Here is a 14937-nt window from a genome sequence, read left to right on the forward strand (position 1 = left end):
CTGGAGCTATATACTTCTGCAGCAGTCACATTAGGCACTTGGCAGTTAGTTCAGATAAGACTAGCGGCTTAAACTGGGCTTAAACAGCAACTTAGAGACAACAAGGAAATGATAAATGACAAGTAGAATCATGTCGTTGGATACACTTGGTCACTCCTGAACCATCGGTGAACCTCGAGGGAACGCGGCAAAGCAAGCGATGCTTTTCTCCTGTTTTGGCCAGCTTCAAATTTAAAGTGTGTTCTGAATGTTCAGAAGTTCCAGAATCCTTAAACTAGACAACACCTGAACAAATATTCTTTTCTTATTTCAGTTATGTTTTCTCACCTTCCTATATGGATCAGGATTCATTCAATGGTGCGAGATGATGTTGTTTGTTATCTTAAAAGTGCAGGGGGGGTTGGTGGATTGGATATAACATACAATTTTATTTATAATTGAGATCTCCAACTCATTTAGTTGAATGGTACTCCCTCCGATCCAAAACCACGACACTTATTTTTGATCGGAGGGAGTATATAATCACTCCGTAAAATGGTTCCTCCATGGCCACTTGAACACATCTGTTTGTCATGTAATGTAAAAAAGTACCAAGGGTCACATTACACGAGTTCTGAACAAAATTAGATTGGCACTAACTAATGCTGTATCAGCTAATAACAAAGAGAACTGCTTTCTCTTCTCATTGTTTGTTTCTGCCTGTACATTACTCAAACCAAGGGTGACATTGAAAATCATGCCCTCTTTTATCAGGCGGTCATTCTTGGCTGTCAAGTTTAAGCCTGATTCTCGGACTCAAGGCCAATTCCAGTTCCAGCTGACTTTGTTAGATTAGGAAGCAGTTCAGAGGCATTCCTCTCAAACACTGCAACGGCAGCCTGGTTTACATGCTGCTAAAGCAGCTTCCTGGGCTTTGAAAAGTGTCTCACACACCTTACTCTGGTCTGTGCCGGGGTAGCATCTATCAGAAATGTTCTGGTGACATTGGAACAGTAGTTACTGTACCTGGACCCAATTGCGCAGATGATAATACTTGCAGGATCATAGTAGAGATAATCATCATTGCTGGAAACACGCGGCCTAATTAAGATCAAACTTGCCTCCACTTTGGAAGGCAGGAGGGTAGCATATATCAATATTTTCAGGCTTCAACTTCACCTTGGCCTTCAAAGGGTCAAGAATAACCCTCTTTGTGTCATCCATCAATGAGAAGTGTGAGACTTTTCTCTCCTCGTCAATAACCTTCTCCATGGTCAGTACCACAAAGTTTTTCATTACAGATGAAGTTAGGCAAGCAGCCTTTTTTCATATGATCTCTGTGGCATCTTTCACGGCAAAGATCTCAGAAAACCCGTGTGTTACGTCTGCAAGTTGTACACAGATCCACCAAGATAGCTTTTCTGCCCATGTTTCAAGGAGCTTACCCTCAGGTGCCTCTTTTGCAATGTGACCAACAACTTAAGTGTCAGATTTCGACTGAGCACAAACAGCACACAGTATGTCATCCATCAGGTCAATGCCATCCCCATTCTTGCTTTTCACATGCATCAAAACCAACAGCCTCACTTGCAGCATTCTTGATGGTTCCAATGAGATTTGCTTTCTTCTGGCTGCATAAGAAATGCATCTGCTTCTGCATGAAGACGATTATGGTTTCTGGAAAATCCTGAGCTGTGGATTTCAAATAACAGATATCCTCAGAAGGAGGCGGAGTCGCAATTGCAATGGCATCAGAAGAACCCCAAAGATGAGACTTATTTTTGTTCCAATGGTCATAAAACACCTTAAGCCGCTTACTGAAGGTCTCTAGACTGATTGTATGGGCTGCTCCTGAGCCTAATTTTGCCTTACCATTATCTGCCATTATCTGTACCACGAAGCCAACAGCAGGAAAATTGACGATAATTAGCTAGTTGTGGCAAAACTGGGGACATTTACGTACGTGGTCTAGAGCCTTATACAAATGCTTTTGCTTAGATATTATGATGATTTTTTTTCATGTCTTGTGTTGTCGATCGTTGACAAGACACGGCAAACAGGGAGCCATGGAGATGATGAGCAGGACGGTGTAGGCCAGAAGATGATGGTTGAACCTTTGTATGCAGCCTGCCAGGGATACCAAATCATCGACCTTGACCTGCTTTGCAATCGAGGTGACCATTCTTACCAGTACGTACTTGTTGTTATGCATGAACCTCGCGTGCAATTTCGATGTGATATACTGGAGTACCAATTTGTGGAGAGAGAGAGAAAGAAAAAAAACTAATGTGAAGATGAGAAATGTTTTGGAGTGGAGAAATGCTTGCTGGATGCTAGAGATGGAGATGAACCCCATAGTCTGTTTTGAACTGCTTGGTGTGTCAGCTCGTTATTTTATTTATTAACTGATTCATTTTGTGTGCATATATGTATTCTAGGTCCATGCATGTTCTTGAATTACCAGCAGACTAATTGCACGTTTCTGACGAATCCATTTCCAGGTGAGGTCCCTGGCCGGACAAGCAGAGCAGGCAATCTCGACCTCCGCTCGCTTCTCCCGCCGCTGGATGATGCTCTGTCTCTGTGTGTGTACTGCGCTGGGCGCCGCAGGAGCCGACATTGGTGACCACGCATGCACTTTGCCACTCTGATGACTGGCGATGCCCCTTGCCGCTTCGCTTCGGTTGACCAGCTCGTCGTTTTTGCTTTTTTCTTTCTTTGGTTTGGTTTGGTTTGATTTGATTGAGTAGAGCAGAGGTCGCCCCATCAGCCGCAGCGCAGTCTTCCTGACGTGACTCACCACCCCTGTTCTGACAGTACGGCAGACGATGGGCCCGATCAACCACTCGTACACGTACTAGCAATCAACTATACGCACGTAGTACCACTAGCTTGAACGGGAAACAAAAAAAGTGTTATGTCCAAATATTGCCTTGAAATATTCCAGTTGAGCCCAACAATTTCTTCCTCCTTCTCCCTCAAAAACCTGCTTTGATATCCCTCATAGATTGCGTGCGTATTAGCCACACATGAAGCATCTATTTTTTTGTCTCATTTATTATATCATATAAGGATTACTAGTTGTCCAAGATATAATTATTCTGAATGCCAAAAACCATCTCAAAGCAGACGTAATTTATTAAATTCCCTAATAAATAATAACCAGCTGATACGTACTGGATTAAGGCACAGCAGTATGCCTACGACACACTATCAACCGGACGGATCAATACTTTCCATCATTAAAAAAAAACATCCATCTATCAAAACATCCATCCATCCTCTCCCCCGTGGCTAACTCCACATGCGCCGGTGACCACGACGTGCTCGATCTAACTCCACATGCGCCGGTGACCACTATGAACCGCTGGCAACAGGCACAGCACCACCACGTTTGCCACCCAACACCGCAAGGCTGGTGCCGTCGCCAAACGCAGAGGACGTTTGCAGATTTCGGGTCATTGTGACATTCAGATATGGACTGTTAATACAAATCTTGATGACAATATCGGTCAATAGCGACAAGAAGAAATAAAAGGCACTGCTGCTGCTGGTACGATATATACTTCTCCTTGATGTGCAAGGAAAGGTTCACTCCATCAAAAATCTAATCTTCTTGGAGTGGGCAGCAGCTCTCAAGCTTGATCGGTTTGAAGCAAAAGTTCTGTATATCCTCCACGGATCACTGGAATAAACATGGTCCAAGGGTCCCTGTTAACATATTATTTGCAAAGATAGGTATTGTAGTATTACAACTTATGTCTGCCCCCCAAATATCCCTGCTTCACAATAAGACGGAAACTATTGGGCAATTTTTCTTGCAATCAACGCTGTGTGTCGGTGCGCACTGAACTCGCTCGCAAAGAGTTGGGAACAAATACGCCTTGTAGGCTGTGGAGAGACGTGGACCTCGTCCTTCTCCATGTCGACACGAAGCAAATACTGGCCTTTGTGCACCAGTCGACGGTCGACGATGCTTTCGTCATTTACGACTAAGTAGACGACGCCGTCTTGATGGATGCTGAGGACAGGGAGCGACGGAGCAAGCTGTCTCAAACCAGCAGACTGGTAGCTCACGTTTGCCCAGATTTTTTCGACATTGTACTTGCAGGTCATGATCCAGCCCGAGAGGTCAGGCGACAGCGTCCAGAGGATGAGTTCCAATCCATATTCATCCAAGGCGATGAGCTTGATGTGTGCAGCACAAACACAGGCCATGGAACGGAACTCGTCTGGGCGGACGATGTCTGGATACTCGGGGTTTATATCATAGGCTGGACATTCTTGTGGTAACTTGATAAAGCTGAACTTGTTGTAGCAGTCTTGGTTGAGATCACAGAGCAACATGCCTTTGAGCAGATCCACCCAGCAAAGGATAGAGCCCCGGTAAGAGAAGCACAAATCAACGAAGAATCTGCTGGATGGAAGGGGATGGCTCCCGGACAGCAAGACCCATTCTGGTTCTGGGGCGGACGACTTCCACAGCCAGACCCCGGCCTGGGAGAATCCTGGCATGACGAGCTCGGCAAGAAGGTAGCCCTCCCCTTGGGCGTCGCACATGACGACGGCCGACTGGTGCCCCATGACTCCATGCAAGTCGTTGTCGTTGTCGGGGAGACGGGGGATGACGGAGAGGGAGTCTTCTCTGGCGTCGTAGATGAGATAGCCTCCCCGCAAACTAGAGCCAGGGCGGTACCCGCCGGCGTAAAGGGCGACCAGGTTCTTGTCCGTGCTGGAGATGCGGCTCGAGTCCAGGCCCATGTATGGCGGCGGGAGCGGGAGGGATTGCGGCGGCACCAGTATGTGGAGGAAGGAGAGTTCCGGCGGGTTGCCGACGATTGCCCGGGCCTTGAAGGTCCGCGGGTACTTGATGACTTGATCACTTATGGCTTTGCGGTTTGGTGGTCCACTTTCTTCTCAGAATCCCCACGGGTAGGGGACTGACTCTCCGCCGGATACCGCCTCGTCGGGAGAGAAATCAATCTCGCGGTCGAGCAGAACCATGGAACGGGCCATAGCGGCTAGCTAGGGATTTGGGGATCGATGGTGGCGGCTCGGCCTGGGTTAGAACAACTCTTTCCTGCAAAAACTTGTTCTGTAAAATAAAACGGATAGGCTGTACCGCGCGGTATCGCAAATCCGTTACGGCAAACCAAGTTGTAGACTGAGTTGGAAACGGTTAAAGGTTCCGGTCCAAATTTTGTGATGTGGGTTTGCAGTATTTGTTTCGCCCGATGTCGTGCGGTACCGCAAATCTGTTTTAGGGGAATGGGCAAAATCATGATTTCAAACAACAGTCTTGCTAAGTCTAAGTCGACTAAGACTTAACAAAGTCTCAGTCGACACTATATCCATGAGATCTTACATTGAGATTCATGCAAAATTTTCTTTTTAGTTTTTTTCATTTTTGCTCTTGCACATTATGTCACTTGACTAATACTTGGTTAAATCTCAGTCGACTGAGACCTAGCCAGACCCTTCAATATAATATTAAAATAACAACAATATAAATCAAACTTAATAATGTTTTAGCATCATACAACACAACAATTACAAAAAATATTCAAATCCAAATAATTATTACAATAACAAATGGTCCGAAATTAAAAGAATTGTTCAAATCACACATGAATACAAATAAAATCAAATGACTAAAATGAGAGTTTATCTCCCAAATAGTTGTCACTAGTGCTCAATGAGATCATCACAAAGCTGGCTGTGTGTCGCATTGTCCTAGATCTTTCTATAGGTCGCAAGAAATACAATGATCTCATCTGGTCCCTGTCATGCTTGACACGGCTACCAATATAGTAAAACTCTAAGTTTAAATCTCATCCTCGATGATCATGCTGTGAAAAATTACGCATGCAGTCATAATAGCTGAGAGGGATTTCTTATCCCAGTAGCGAGTGGGGCCTTGAACAATGGCAAACTGAGCTTGCAACACACCAAATGTCCTCTCAATCTCCTTCCAGCAAGCTTCTTGAGCTTTGGCAAAAATAGTGTGGGTTTCCTAGTCTCTGGCTTACTGACGGTCTTCACAAATGCTGCCCACGAAAGGATAGATACCTTCGGCGAGATAATACCTGTAGGGAAACACAGTAGAAAAAAAGGTTCCACGTACATGTCAAGAACCACTATGAAGATGCATACAAGGTTTGATCTGATCATTAAACTCATAGCAGTGGAAGGAGAGTCGGTGAATATCATTGGTGCAGATCCCCACAGTTAGGAATTTACAACCTCCTAATCATGAGGATTTTCTCCCTCGGACTGTCCTTCGGACAACCCCTCAGATAGTCCCTTGACCAGAAGATCGAACATATTATCTCTCTACCTAGTTGCACGCATACGGTGTCACATATCCAGCGGCGCTTCGCCGTCCAGTACTAATCGCTAACGGAGAACAGGCAGTCTTCCAGCACTACGAAACTATTTTGTGCAGTAGCTAGAGAGGGAGAGAAGGCAGATCATTGCATACCATTTGATGAGAGTTCAAAGGCTCAAGTTGAAGTGAGTTTGGAGATCTCCTCTCCTCCTCTATTTCTAGGAGAAGGAGGCAAGAAATGGCTGCCCAAAATCCCCCACCCTCTGCCACCAACATAGCAACACAAAAGGAGGGAGCATGTCCCCAAAGGGGGCTCCCACCTTGGACGAAATTCCATGGAGGAGGCTGCCCCCAAGGGGGCCCCCTCCCAACACTCCTCCACCATTAGGGGGGCTCCCCTCCCCCAATATGTTCCCACCAGAAAAGGGGGCGCCTCTTAAGCACTAGCCCACAAAAAGGGGGAGACTGTCCCCCTAGTGGGAACACCTCACTACTAGGGAAAAGCCTAGTAGTAGCGCGGGTTTAGAGCCTATTAGTAGCGCGTGTCACCACGCTACTAGTAAGGCGCTTCAGCTATTCCTTAGTAGTAGCGCGTGCCACAGACGCTACTGTTAAGACAAATAGCCGCAGCGTGTGTTGCTTCCAGCGCTACTGCTAATCTAACTAGTAGTAGCGTGTTTCCTATCCAGCGCTACTAGTATACTTTTTTTTTCATTTTTTAATTTTTTGTGTATTTATACGCCGTTATACAAATTTTGGTACAATACCAATTATGAGGTTGTTATATCATTATGTCCATAATAGTGTGTGAAATAAAGGTGGATTAGGTTCAAGTGGAGGCAGCATGTGGTGCATCTCGAAACTATACTACTAATCCAAACTTGATCTAGTTTGGATTAGTAGTACTTTCGATGTGCACCACATGTTGCCTCCACTTAAATCTAATTCGCCAACACAAGCTATTTAATCATCATCATAGTCATTACCACCAACACTAGCTATTTAATCATCATAGTCATAGTGTAGCACATTATCATCTTAAAACTCATTCTAGCTAGCTAATCGCCACCAATCACCACCAACACTAGCTAATAATAATAATCATCATAGTTATTACCAACAACGCTAGCTATTTAATCATCATAGTCATAGTGTAGCACATCATCATCTTCAAACTCATTCTAGCTAGCTAATCACTCCTGTTGCTCTCTCTCAGGTAAAATAGCATAAAACATGTGTAGCACTCCTGCTTCACCATATTGGAGCATGCAGATGAACCTGTCTCCTAATTGTGGGCTATGCTTCTGATTGCTACCCCCTAGTAGTTCTCTGCGACCCTTCACAATTTTGCTCCAGTCTTTGACTATTAAGACTTGCTCGCTTTTAGAAATCTTGAATGCACTAAAGTGCAATGTAGGATGTCTTGGCCGTAAGCTAATCATGGACATGCGACCTTTAGTCTCGATCCAATGAGGCACAACTATCATCGGGAGTCCATGTTGAAGAATATCGTAGTAACATACTTAGCAATGAAATTTAGCTTAAAAATAATGTATGCAAAAGATGCACTGAGGACAAATAGTAAAAATCTTACCATATTTCCTAAATAGATGTGACCGTAGTTCAATACGAACACTATTGATCGCACGTTTTGAGTACTAAGATTTTGAAGTCCAGGAAAATAATTTCTCTTGACAGCATCAAGATCCTCAAGCCATGAAACATAATGACTTATCTCCTTGCAGTTTAGTTCAGCCCCGGGACAGTGGACGGTCCTGTCTACCAAGCGCCGGACTTGTTTGCTTGAATGGAAATAAGCTGTCAATAGAAATTAGTTGTCAACTATTTTTGAATAAACAATATCGAAGACATAAATATGGTTGAGCAACTCACATAATGGTAGAACTGGAGGCGTCTGCACATCGACCCAGATGTCGATATTACCTTCAATATCATCTTCCGGACGAATATCAAAGGTGATAACCATATCAGGATCAAATGCATAAGCCTTGCATAGTGCTTGCCATGTTTTCCATTCAAATTAGGTGTATGTGTCTGCATTGTATAATTTTGCGTAGAAAGTATAACCATGCTCGGTCTTCAAGTTAACTCTCTTTACCTCCATAGTTTTCATAGGACTGAAACCAATCTTATCAAGACAAAAATTCTTGCATGGCATGGGATACGCTAGTAGAATAGTAAAAAAATTAAAATTATAAGTTGAAGCAAAAGAAGAAGAAGTCATGCTTAATTACGAAAAAAGACTTGCCATTGTGACTTACTGTATCCACTTCGAAGGTCTCATCCAGCTTGATGCTGAAGCGCCTACCATCAACTAGGAAATTTCTGTCGCACATGCCGCGCTCGTCTTCGCAGTATTCGTACATACCGAAATCCTTTTCATCGTCAGACATTTTCTATGTTCATAGTTGAAACATTAATTGAAAATCGATCAAAGGCAACAAGCAGGAAACTCAATACACAGATCACTATTACTCAATATGCAACGGGTTGACTTTAGGTCTGTCAAGTCTTCCTTCCCCTAGTGCATAACAAAGGTCTAGCACAAAGAGAAGAAGGATAAGCAACCCCCACGACAACAGTCAGCATTCTTCTTCTCTCATATATGGTGGAGACTCTCCCTCGCTAATTTTTTGATTGTCATGTATGGAGCCCCGACAGACTTAAAGTCAACTCGAAATGTCATTTGATTCTCTTACTAGCAAATCCGGGGCACTCGATATTTCCTACATATTCTAGCACAAGTCATGCTTAAATTCACGAAAAAATACGGCATGACCTTTGCTAAAATAGGACATATCGAGCGCCTGAAATTTGCCGGAATGGAAATGAATCAACACTCCGACAAAACATAGGCCACTCGGAAATGAATCAACACTTCGCACATGAGCATAAACTGGTGCTCATTGCATTTCAATGGTTCAATATTGACAATTTTTTTGAATATATCTTATAACCCGAACACTTCATTTGGTTAAGAAGCATAACTAAATACCCTAGTTTTACTTTATTCAACACCGAGGAGTGGAGAAGGAGGAGGTGGACTTTTAGCTCACCGACTCGGGTGTAGAGGAAGTAGAGGTAGCTCAGATGGCGATCACTCCAAGGAGGCATGACTCTACAAAGCCTGCATATTCCACCGAGTAAAATTTTAATTAGATCATCAAATCTCATATAGCATTCTTTGATGACAAAGTGATAATGACATACTAGTTCTATTAATTCAACTAGTTAAACTAAGCACTTACTAAAAATAAACTAGTTCTATTAATTTTCTTACTAAAAATAAACTAGTTCTATAGTAAAATTTTAATTAGATCATCAAATCTCATATACCTAAATTTTCTTACTAAAAACAAACTAGTTCTATTAATTCAACTAGTTCAACTAAGCACTTACTATTAAAAAAATTATTTTCTTACTAAAAACAGTAAAAAACTACATTATACAAGAACAGTACAAAAAAGTTTAGGGTTTAGGAGAGATGGAGGGAGGAGGGGGCGGCCGGAGGAGGAGTGGAGGGGGAGGAGGAGGAGGAGGGAGGAGGGGGCGGCCGGAGGAGGAGGGAGGAGGGGGCGGCTGGAGGTGGAGGAAGGGGCGCGGTAGGGAGGAGGGAGGAGGAGCAGGAAGGAGAGAGGGGGAGGCATTACCTCAGTGGAGGAGGAGGAGCAGCGTCGGCGGCGGCGGGCGACGACGGTGGTCGGTGAACGGCGGCGGCGGCGGACGACGGGGGTGCGGTGGAGTGAGAGTGGAGAGGGAGAGTGGGGCGGCCGGTTGGTGGGGGAGGTAAAGTTGAACTTAGTAGTAGCGCGGGATATGATAAACCGCTACTGCTAAATTCAATAGCAGTAGCGCGCCTGCAATACAGGTGCTACTACTATACCTAATAGGGTGGCAACGTCGTGGCATTTTTAATGGTAGCGCGTTTTGTACCTAGCGCGCTGCTGCTACTTGTATAGCAGTAGCGCTGTTTATCCACATGCGCTGCTGCTAAGTAGCAGCAACGCCTTATTTTAAACCGCGCTGCTGGTAATATTCGGTGTATAAGGTTTTCCCTAGTAGTGCCTCCCAACACTTGGTCCTTTTATGTTTGCTACCCCTTGGGACTGTCCCGAAAATTCCGGTACATCCGCAAACATTTTCGGAACCCTCCGAAAAATTCTAGACACACTTCGAAACATTTCCGGCTGGATGGTATTTTGGTTTTCACCAAAACTTTCCCGTTACTCTAAAACACTTCTAGTTTTCTCTCCGAAACATTTTCATTGTCTCCGAAACTTTTCCAGTGAATTTATCTCAAGCTCCTAACCTCCTAGTAGTCAGTGTATATATGACCCTTAAGCGTGTGACACTGTGGATTGGGTGAAATATAGACATGACCGAAACTCTTTCCGATCAATAATCAATAGCGGAATAGCAGACATCCTTTATTGACCCCTATACCCGCATGAATGAATATTCGAGTGAACCTCTAGTTACCGTGTGTTGTCTTGTTGCTTTGCTATACGTTACAAAAACCTGAGGTGAGATTTATCAGCATCCCCGTGAATCAACAACTTGTTCACTATGCTAGTTTCCTCGTTGCAGGTTTTGTCCTCTTTTCTCATCCGCATGTTCTGGCATCCCTGTGATCAAATCACACTGTGTCTGACCAGACGATGATGGATACCATCAAATCAAGAGGGCCCCAAGAATATGTCTCCATCGTCGGAGGAGCAAATCCTGATCTTGAGCTATCTAGTCTCTTGTCATACTTTTTTGTGAACCCATAAGTCGCCGTAATAGCCACCCTATTACAGATGATGTTTAACAAACACCAAAGTTCGCGAAACAAGTATGAAGGAACTCGATACTGTCATGGTATAAGGAATTATGCAAACGTTTAACTTTCTCTTTGTTATAACCATTAATTGTGATGGAATGTATCTCATAGCATAACATCAATTGGGTTAGTTCAACAAAGTGTTGTTCCAACATTATGTCCTCAAATTTGCCGCCATAGTCATGCCCATGATCATAACCATCATGCAACACTTGAGTTAGTATTAAAGGCGGGACTAGGAATCTATTTATCCATTAATTATTTCACACGTGCACATGATATTCCTTAAGACCCTCGTAGTTATTGCAGACTCGTGAATCATTGCAATTATATCATAGAACATAAACATCAGTTACAATGTGGGAGATAAATAATAATAATAAATACCTTTGGGGCATCTCTCCTAAATACTCCCACTTACATTAGAGTCAATAATATAGTTACATAGCTTCTTTAACACCAATGGCTATCTGGTGCTGCTGACGCTTTGCTTGTGGTAAAGGATGTGAACATGATTTACGTCACTCACATCCCCAAACATGCGCGGAAACAGGCACTTCGGGATGTTTACGCTTTAGAGCCCGTCGCCCCGAAGTATAAGCCATGGTCTACCTACTTGATCATGTTTGACAAGCGCGATCATCCGACCAGCATACGACACGAAGGATCGACAACCTTAGTCTTGGATCCGATCATTGACGAATTCCATTTAACACGCGCCCTCATGGACGGAGGCAGCAACCTCAAATCGATTTATGTGGATATGGTCAGAAAGATGGACATTGACTCATATTGCATCAAGCCCATCACAACCACCTTTAAAGTTGTCATACCTGGTGTCGAAGCTCGCTGCACGGGAGCAATCACGCTGGAAGTAGTCTTCGGCTCACCCAAAAACTTTCGGAGCGAAGATATACCGTCCCCTTTCGAAGCGGCTACCATGCACTGCTAGGGCGCACCGCATTCACTCGCTTTAACGCGGTCCCGCACTACACATATTTAAAGCTAAAGATGTCGGGACCAAACGGTGTTATCATAGTGAGTGGTAACACCGAACGCTCCCTCCGCATAGAGGAGCAAACCGCGGCTTTCGCAATTGAGGTCCAGGCAACCGAGGAGGCGACTCGTGCAATGAAAAGCACACCCGGCTCATCGAAGCGTACACGGGCCACACTGGCCGACCTTGGACAACCATCCACCCACCCCAAATAGGGGTACGGGCTCCTCCTTCGCCTCCCTCTGGAAGGGCACTACGTCCCTAGGGTGCATAATTTTGCACTCAAAATCCCATGGGAGTCCGAGGAGCCGAAACACATGGCACGTCATTCTTGGCTCAACCAAGCAACTAAAAATTAAAGACTCACACACCAATAAGGCATTGTAAAAGGCCTAAACGGGAGCGACATGACTACATGGCTTCAACCATCAAGCGGCAGCTGCAGGCCTTTTTGAAGGACCCGAGCGTCAACAACATCAAGCAAATGAACGGCCGAGGTGGCAGGCCGCGCACACCAGCCTCGCCTTAAACGAGGTTAAGCTGGTCAACAACAAGGAGGCGCAGACATGCGGTAGGGAAGGATCCGGATGAACTAACCGGGCAGCGTCCACCCTGTTCTTACTCCATTTCTTTTTTTATCTCCTTTCCTCACCACATTGTATCTTTTATAAGTCTCTTTTGATAAAGCTCGGCATGTATGGCTTGACCATATGAAATAAAGGAGAATAGACCCTTCGAGGTCACCACGCATATTCTTATGTTCCTTTCATTGACTGCCATTGAGTTAAGAGACTACCTTAAGGGCTCAGCTTTAACACCAATGCCCAAATTACAAGTCTGAAGTGTCTATTCGGTGTCTCGGATGTTGTGTTATATGAATCAGTTTCGATCCTCGATTTTGGTCAATAGTTGGGTTGCCCGGCTCCTGTGCTTACCTCTTATGTGTTGGGGAACGTAGCATGCAATTTCAAAAATTTCCTACGCTCACGCAAGATCTATCTAGGAGATGCATAGCAACGAGAGGGGAGAGTGTGTCTACGTACCCTCGTAGACCGTTAAGTGGAAGTGTTTATCACGCGGTTGATGTAGTCATACTCTTCATGATCCGATCACAGTCCAACCGATCTAGTGCCGAACGGACGGCACCTCCGAGTTTAGCACACGTGCGGCTCGATGACGTCTCCTCCTTCTTGATCCAGCAAGCAGGAGAGGACAAGTAGATGGGATCACAACCAACACGACGACATGGTGGTGATGGTGGCGGTGGAACACCGACAGTGCTTCGCTAAGCGTCGCCGGGACGAGGCGGTGGAACTATGGAGTAACGGGAGAGAGAGGGGTGCCAAGGGCTTGGTGTGTTCTCTTGGGGCACCCCTCCCCTCTATATATAGGTGGAGGGGCGTGGTAAACAGCCCCTCCAAGCCATAGGGCGCAGCTAAGGGGGAGAGGACTTGGACTCCAAGTCCAATCCTATTCCTACTAGGACTCCTTCCTTTTTTGCCTTCCCTAGCCACATGGGCTTTTGAGGACTTGGTGCGCCTAGCCCAATAAGGACAGGGCGCCTCCCCGCAGCCCATGCTAGACCTTGGGCCGTGGTGGAACCACTTGTGGACTTGTGGACCCCTCCGGAGTCCTCTGGAACCTTCTAGAAGCTTCCCGGTACAATACCGAAAAAACTGCATCTTTTTCCGGAACCCAAAATATGACTTCCCATATATAAATCTTTACCTCTCGACCATTCCAAGACTCCTCGTGGCATCCGGGATCTCATCCGGGACTCCGAACAACATTTGGTTTACCACTCATCAAATATCCCAATACTACTCTAGCGTCAACGAACGTTAACGTGCGACCCTGCGGGTTCGGTAATTATGTAGTCATGACCGAGACACTTCTCTGGTCAATAACCAACAACGAAACCTGGATTCTCATATTGGCTCCTACATATTCTATGAAGATCTTTATCGGTCGAACCGTTATGACAACATACGTTCTTCCCTTTGTCTATCGGTATGTTACTTGCCCGAGATTCGATCGTCGGTATCTTCATACCTAGTTCAATCTCATTACCGGTAAGTCTCTTTACTCGTTACGTAATACATCATCCCGCAACTAAATCAATAGTCACATTGCTTGCAAGGCTTATTATGATGTGCATTACCGAGAGGGCCCAGAGATACCTCTCCGATACTCGGAGTGACAAATCCTAATCTTGATCTATGCCAACCCAACAAACACCTTCGGCGATACCTGTAGAGCATCTTTATAATCACCCAGTTATGTTGTGAAGTTTGATAGCACACAAGGCATTCCTCCGGTATCCGGGAGTTGCATAATCTCATAGTCGAAGGAATATGTATTTGACATTAAGAAAGCAATAACAATAAACTGAACGATCATTATGCTAAGCTAATGGATGGGTCTTGTCCATCACATCATTCTCCTAATGATGTGATCCCGTTCATCAAATGACAACACATGTCTATGGTTAGGAAACTTAACCATCTTTGATTAACGAGCTAGTGTAGTAGAGGCTTACTAGGGACCCGGTGTTTTGTCTATGTATCCACGCATGTATCAAGTTTCCGGTTAATACAATTCTAGCATGAATAATAAACATTTATCATGATATAAGGAAATATAAAATAAAAACTTTATTATTGCCTCTAGGGCATATTTCCTTTAGTCTCCCTCTTGCACTAGAGTCAAATAATCTAGTTCACCATCGCCATGTGATGTTAACACCAATAGTTCATATCTTTATGTGATTAACACCCATAGTATTCACAG

At 44.6% G+C, this 14937-nt stretch overlaps 1 pseudogene; it reads right to left on the reverse strand.

The window, feature by feature from the left end:
* Positions 1-597: 597 nt before the first annotated feature.
* LOC123076525 (FACT complex subunit SPT16-like) lies at positions 598-1864 on the reverse strand (annotated as a pseudogene).
* Between the last annotated feature and the right edge of the window lie 13073 nt (positions 1865-14937).

The sequence above is a fragment of the Triticum aestivum genome, chromosome 3D (assembly GCF_018294505.1).
Source record: "Triticum aestivum cultivar Chinese Spring chromosome 3D, IWGSC CS RefSeq v2.1, whole genome shotgun sequence".
NCBI classification, from domain to species: Eukaryota; Viridiplantae; Streptophyta; class Magnoliopsida; order Poales; family Poaceae; genus Triticum; species Triticum aestivum.